We start from the raw sequence: 6,966 nt of genomic DNA on the forward strand, positions 1-6,966 counted from the left end.
TTTCTGTTAGGTCCTCTATAGAGAGTTGTGCCTTATCTTCTCTTAGCTTTCGCTTCAAGGTCCTTTCAGGTTCAGGGTCAGCCTCAACAAGAATGCTTTTGTCTTTGCTCCTGCTCATATGAAAGAGAAGAGAACAAGGAAATATGGAATCCTCTATGTCACAGTATAGAGATTCCTTGAGGTGTCAGAGGAAAAGAAAAATAGAAGGAAGAAGTAGAAGAATTCGAACTTATCAAGAGAGATGGAGTTCGAATTGTTCCTTGAGGAATAGTGTTAGTCCATAAATAGAAGAATGTGAGAAGAGGGGAAGAAATTTTTGAAAATAAATTAAAAAGATTTTAAAAACATTTTGAAAAACTTTAATTGATTTTCGAAAACCAAGAGTGGAAAAGAAATCAAGTGATTTTTGAAAAAGATTTTGAAATTAAAAATAAAAAAGATATGATTGAAAACTATTTTGAAAAAGATATGCTTAAAAAGATATGATTGAAAAGTTATGGTTTTAAAAAGATATGATTGAAAAGATATGATTTGAAAAACAATTTAAAAAGATTTGATTTTAAAAATTAATGACTTGGCTAACAAGAAAAGATATGATTCAAACATTAAACCTTTCTCAACAGAAAAGGCAACATACTTGAAATGTTGAATCAAATCATTAATTGATAGCAAGTATTTTTGAAAATGGAAAGAAATTGATTTTGAAAAAGATTTGATTGAAAAGATTTGATTTGAAAAAGATTTGATTTTGAAAAATTTTGAAAACCTGAAAAAAAATTTGAATTGAAAACAGAATCTTTCCTCTTATGCCATCCCGGCGTTAAACGCCCAGAATGGTGCACATTCTGGCGTTTAACGCCCAAATTGCTACCCTTTTGGGCGTTAAACGCCCAGCCAGGCACCCTGGCTGGCGTTTAAACGCCAGTTTGCCTTCCTTACTGGGCGTTTTGAACGCCCAGCTTTTTCTGTGTAATTTCTCTGCTGTATGTTCTGAATCTTCAATTCTCTGTATTATTGACTTGAAAAGACACAAATTAAAAATATTTTTGGATTTTTAATAATGAGGAATAATCAAAATGCAACTAAAATCAAATAACAATGCATGCAAGACACCAAACTTTGCAGTTTGTATACTACTGACACTAACAAGATGAGAATGCACATGAGAAACAACAAAACACTCAAGACAAGAGAATTTAAAGATCAGAACAAGGAAATCATCAAGAACAACTTGAAGATTAATGAAGACACATGCATGAATGCAAGAAGAACAGAAACATGCAATTTACACTTAACTTAAAATGAGACACTATACTCAACAAGAAACATGAAAATATTTTTGGTTTTTAAGATTTTGTAATATTTTTTGGATTTTTCGAAAATTAAGTGGAAGAAGAAAATAAAGGTATCAAAATTCTTAATGAGAATTCCAGGAATCATGCAATGTTAGTCTAAAGCTTCAGTCTAAAGGAATTAGACATGGCTAGCCAAGTTTCAGCAGGACATTGCATTCAAGAGCTAAATTGATGAGAATCAATCAGCTTTGGTGATGATAAGAACATCACCTTGAAACACTAGAATTCATTCTTAAGAACTCTGAAGAAAAAAAAATACCTAATCTAAGCAACAAGATGAACCGTCAGTTGTCCATACTCAAAATAATCCCCGGCAACGGCGCCAAAAACTTGGTGCACGAAATTGTGATCACTACTTTTCACAACTCAAATAATTCCCGGTAATGAATCCAAAAACTTGGTGTTCAATACCATGGCATAAACACAACTTCGTACAACTAACCAGCAAGTGCACTGGGTCGTCCAAGTAATAAACCTTACGCGAGTAAGGGTCGATCCCACGGAGATTGTTGGTATGAAACAAGCTATGGTCACCTTGTAAATCTCAGTCAGGCAGACTCAAATGGTTATGGATGATATATGACTAAAACATAAAGATAAAGATAGAGATACTTATGTAATTCATTGGTGAGAACTTCAGAAAAGCGAATGGAGATGCTTTGTCCCTTCCATCTCTCTGCTTTCCTACTGTCTTCATCCAATCCTTCTTACTCCTTTCCATGGCAAGCTGTATGTTGGGCATCACCATTGTCAATGGCTACAGTCTTGTCCTCTCAGTGGAAATGTTCAACGCACCCTGTCACGGCACGGCTATCCAGCTGTCGGTTCTCGATCATGTCGGAATAGAATCCAGTGATTCTTTTGCGTCTGTCACTAACGCCCCACAATCGCGAGTTTGAAGCTCGTCACAGTCATTCAATCATTGAATCCTACTCAGAATACCACAGACAAGGTTTAGACCTTCCGGATTCTCTTGAATGCCGCCATCAATTCTAGCTTATACCACGAAGATTCCGGTTAAAGAATCCAAGAGATAAACATTCAAGCCTTGTTTGCTTGTAAAACGGGAGTGGTTGTCAGGCACGCGTTCATAAGTGAGAATGATGATGAGCGTCACATAATCATCACATTCATCAAGTTCTTGAGTGCGAATGAATATCTTGGAATAAGAACAAGCTGAATTGAATAGAAGAACAATAGTAATTGCATTAATACTCGAGGTACAGCAGATCTCCACACCTTAATCTATGGTGTGTAGAAACTCCACCGTTGAAAATACATAAGAACAAGGTCTAGGCATGGCCGTGAGGCCAGCCTCCCAATGATCTAAGATAGCATAAAACTCAAAGATAGCTACCCAGATGTCTCTAATACAATAGCAAAAGGTCCTACTTATAGAGAACTAGTAGCTTAAGGTTTACAAAGATGAGTAAATGACATAAAAATCCACTTCCAGGCCCACTTAGTGTGTGCTTGGGCTGAGCATTGAAGCATTTTCGTGTAGAGACTCTTCTTGGAGTTAAACGCCAGCTTTTGTGCCAGTTTGGGCGTTTAACTCCCATTCTTGTGCCAGTTCCGGCGTTTAACGCCGGGCAGTTTTGAGCTGATTTGGAACGCCGGTTTGGGCCATCAAATCTCGGGCAAAGTATGGACTATTATACATTGCTGGAAAGCCCAGGATGTCTACTTTCCAACGCCGTTGAGAGCGCGTCAATTGGGCTTCTGTAGCTCCATAAAATCCACTTCGAGTGTAGGGAGGTCAGAATCCACAGCATCTGCAGTCCTTTTCAGTCTCTGAATCAGATTTTTGCTCAGGTCCCTCAATTTCAGCCAGAAAATACCTGAAATCATAGAAAAATACACAAACTCATAGTAAAGTCCAGAAAAGTGAATTTTAATTAAAAACTAATAAAAATATACTAAAAACTAACTAAATCATACTAAAAACATACTAAAAATAATGCCAAAAAGCGTACAAATTATCCGCTCATCAGTAACCAAATTTGCTATCCTAAGATTAGAAGAAAGTAAAATCTTGTCACTATGACTTTGCATGTCTAGAATTTTAGTACTGCTATTATATGTTATATTTTTCATGTTGTCCTTATGTGCTAACTCTAATGTAGGAAAATCTAGCATGTATAATCCATGCTTTGCTCTAGTTGTGCCAATCATCTTCAAAGAGGTCCGATTTTATATCTCACAAAGTTTGTCAGTAAAAATACATTTGCAATGCAGACCTTCTGTAAGTTTAGAAATAGATAAAAGATTGAAGTTAAAACCTGGTATGTACAGCACATTTGTGAGATAGAATGTAGCTGAAAATACCACAGTTTTACTTATAATAGCAGTTGTGTGTGTTCCATCTGGTAATTTTACCCGAATTAGTCTAATATGTCTAAAATTTGTAAAAAAATACAATGAGTGTGATACATGATTAGTAGCTCTTGTATCAAGCACCAAAGAATTTGAGAAAAAATTTTTTACTGACAAAAATCGCGCAATATGAGAGCTCATGCAAAGTTTATAAGTCTCTAAAGGTATACCTACACTCCCTGCATTTGATTGGCTGACATCTCTCACATTTGCTCCTTGAAAAAACTGTGCACACTCCTGTGGAAGAAAGGTAAACAGTGCATCTCTCAAACTCTGATTGAATTGGGATTGACCATCAGCTTCCTTGTCCTGCTTGACATTGTGGGTGCTGCTCTCTTCAATTCCAGTAGCAATATGATTAATCATAACTCCATTGCTAGTCTCTTGTGGCCATTTCTGCCTTTGTAGATGAGGTAAAAATCCATATTTGTGGTAACAAGTATCTACAAGATACCCTGCCTTGTGACAATAAGAACAGGTCTTAGGTGCTGAATTTTTTCTACCTCTACTTCCACGAGTTCCTCGTCCTCTTTCTCTAAAAACACTGCTTGGATTATTGTTGAAATTATGAACTGAATTGCCCAAAGTTGAGTGTAGGAAGTAAACACTTGCTGGATCTGCAAGTAAATTAGTACTCGATTGTGACTGCAAACTTGATAGTTGGCTCATAATGCGACCTAGAGTTCGAAGCTGAAAGCTCTCATGTGAGCCGTCCCTCGACATTAGGTCAGAAGGAGTGTTGGCCATTGATGCTAATTCAATGCTCTACTTGTATCCAAAAGCTTCACCTCTTTCATGATTATCCACACTCACCGCACCATGATAAAATCGTGATCTGGATCTGATTTTATTGAAGAAAATAAAATTGAAGTGGAAGAAGAAGACCAGAGAAAGTGAATTTGTCATATGAACAAACACAAAACCTAAAATTGAAAGAAAAATCACAGAGTACTATGGAGTACATATTGTTATCCACTATTTATATCTATTAGAAAATTAACCTTACTAAAACTTAACTCAATATGGTAAATAAATTAACTATAGTTATGAGGTAATTACTATTACTAGCATTAACCTCTAACCAAAATAAATTTTTCTATCATTCTAACTAAAGTTACAAAAATAAATATTATCAGCAAATTATTCAACCATAATCGGTTATAGTTTAATATCATCTCCAACAAGGAGAAAAAGGAGGAAGAAAAGAGAAAGTGGTTCGGTGATGATGGTGTGGCGGTGATAATGGTGAAGGTAAAAGTTTGATAATAATAATGATAAAGATGATGATGACTGATCGTGGAATAAAAAGAGAAGAAGCGAATGAAGAAAAAGAATAAGAAGAAAAAAGAAAGGGGCTCACAGACGGTGGTGATTGCAACGAACAGAGGATGGTGATGAAGAAAACTGATGTTGGTTGATAAGGAGAGGGCTGTTATGAGTGAGGAAGAGACGAGACTAGGGTGTGAGCTGCATAAGTAAAAGATAAAGAGGAGAGTTTTTGTTTAGTTTTTTCAAAAATTTTTAATCCCTGCAATTATTTGGAGTTGACATTTGTTATTGTCAATTGAGACATTAAATTTAACTTAAAACGTCAGACATGCAACTATTTATTATCCGATAGCAAATCTCGATTTATCTATTTTTTTATGAGAAATTCTCCATATACAAGCATTTTTTTATACAAGTCTTTACAAGTTATTATATTAACGCGCTTGAACGTTACTGCACGTTCTTCTTCCTCTTCCTCTTCTTCTTTTTTTTTTTCGTTTCTTACTTTCTCTTTCTCCTTCTTCAACCGTTACTGCACAATTTCACTGCATCGTCTTCTTCTTCTTGCTGCACATTCTTCTTCCTCTTCCTCCTCTTCTTCTTCTTATTTTCTTTCGTTTTTTGCCTTCTCTTTCTCCTTCTTCATTTACGTGCTTTTCTCTTTGTTTTCTTTTTTCGTTATTCTTGATTTCCATTATTTTTTGATATCAAGCTCTGAAATCATTTTTGAAGAAGAAGAAGCAGCAGAATATGAGGAGGAGAAAGAGAAAGAGTTCTGAATTATGCATAAAGTGTCCTTTGGGTGTATTTTCTATAATCGTTTGGGTGTATTTTCTGTAATCGTTTGGGTGTATTTCTGAAGTTTCATTATTTTCAAAACGATTTCAAAGCTTGATTTCAGAAACCATGAAAATCGAAAAAAAAGAAGTAAGAATACCAGTAATAAACGAGTAAAACAACTAATGAAAAGGCAAAGAGAATAACGAAGAAATATCGTTTGGGGTGTATTTTCTATAATCGTTTGGGTGTATTTCTGAAGTTCTATTATTTTCAAAACGATTTTAAAGTTTGATTTCAGAAACCATGAAAATCGAAAAAAAAGAAGCAAGAATACCAGTAATAAATGCAAGTAAAACAACTAATGAAAAGGCAAAGAGAATAACGAAGAAATATCGTTTGGGTGTATTTTCTATAATCGTTTGGGTGTATTTTCTATAATCGTTTGGATGTATTTCTGAAGTTTCATTATCTTCAAAACGATTTCAAAGCTTGATTTCAGAAACCATGAAAATCGAAAAAAAACGAAGCAAGAATACCAGTAATAAACGCAAATAAAACAACTAATGAAAAGGCAAAGAGAATAACGAAGAAATACATGGAGGAGGAGGAAGAAGAAGAAGAAGGAGAAGAAGAGGAAGAGGAAGAGGAAGAGGAAGATGAGTTGTTCATAATCCACGGTGAGTGAAGAAGAAGAAGAAGAAGAAGAAGAAGAAGAAGAAGAAGAAGAAGAAGAAGAAGAAGAAGAAGAAGAGAAGAGGAAGAGGAAAAGGAAGATGAAGATGAGTTGTTCATAATTCACGGTGAGTGAAGAAGAGGAAGAGGAAGAGGAAGAGGAAGAGGAGTCGTTCATAATTCACGGTGAGTGTAGCGCTTTGGAAATTAAATAATGCATTAAAAGACTCTAATGTGTAGCAACTTGTAAAACTTGTAAGTCAAAAAGACTTGTATGTGTAGCAAGCCTCTTTTTTTATTAATAAGGACTTGACTGAAGTTTAAAAATGATTAAAACGTGTTATATGTCCCAAAAAAATCAAAAATAAAAAAATATTTATTTTTTATTAAATGATAATTTAATTAAATATATTAAATTATCTAATATAATTTTTAACTATTAACTTTATATAAAAATAATTAAATACGAAGTTTTACTACGTAAATATACTTTTGGACTCGGTATTATGATTAA

This window comes from Arachis stenosperma, chromosome 6 (genome assembly GCF_014773155.1).
Source record: "Arachis stenosperma cultivar V10309 chromosome 6, arast.V10309.gnm1.PFL2, whole genome shotgun sequence".
Taxonomy (NCBI): domain Eukaryota; kingdom Viridiplantae; phylum Streptophyta; class Magnoliopsida; order Fabales; family Fabaceae; genus Arachis; species Arachis stenosperma.